The following is a 384-nucleotide window of genomic DNA, read 5'->3' on the forward strand; positions in this document are numbered from 1 at the left end:
AACATAGACCTTGATCGCGGTCTCTTGTGCAGTCTTAGCGCCATCTACTGGCTGCACGAGTAAACTTGGACATTGTTAACGGTTTCAGACTGAAATGCTTCTTTTACTTGAATATTTACATTTCATACTTTTGTTCCACCACATCTCTAAGGCAGCTTTTTACACTGCAATACTTTACACGTTAAGAATTTCCCCATAAATTCTCAATATACTTAATATTCGTAATTAATTCCATCCCTTGCTCATGTCTCATGTTCAGTCCAATACACGTATTTTACTCACACTTAACATATTGTATTTGTTTTATCTTTACTCTATATTAATTGTAAGTATACATTTTTTTTTTTGTAAGTTTATAACATCTGCTTCTCATAAGTAATTTGA

The sequence above is a fragment of the Limanda limanda genome, chromosome 15 (genome assembly GCF_963576545.1).
Source record: "Limanda limanda chromosome 15, fLimLim1.1, whole genome shotgun sequence".
Lineage (NCBI taxonomy): Eukaryota > Metazoa > Chordata > Actinopteri > Pleuronectiformes > Pleuronectidae > Limanda > Limanda limanda.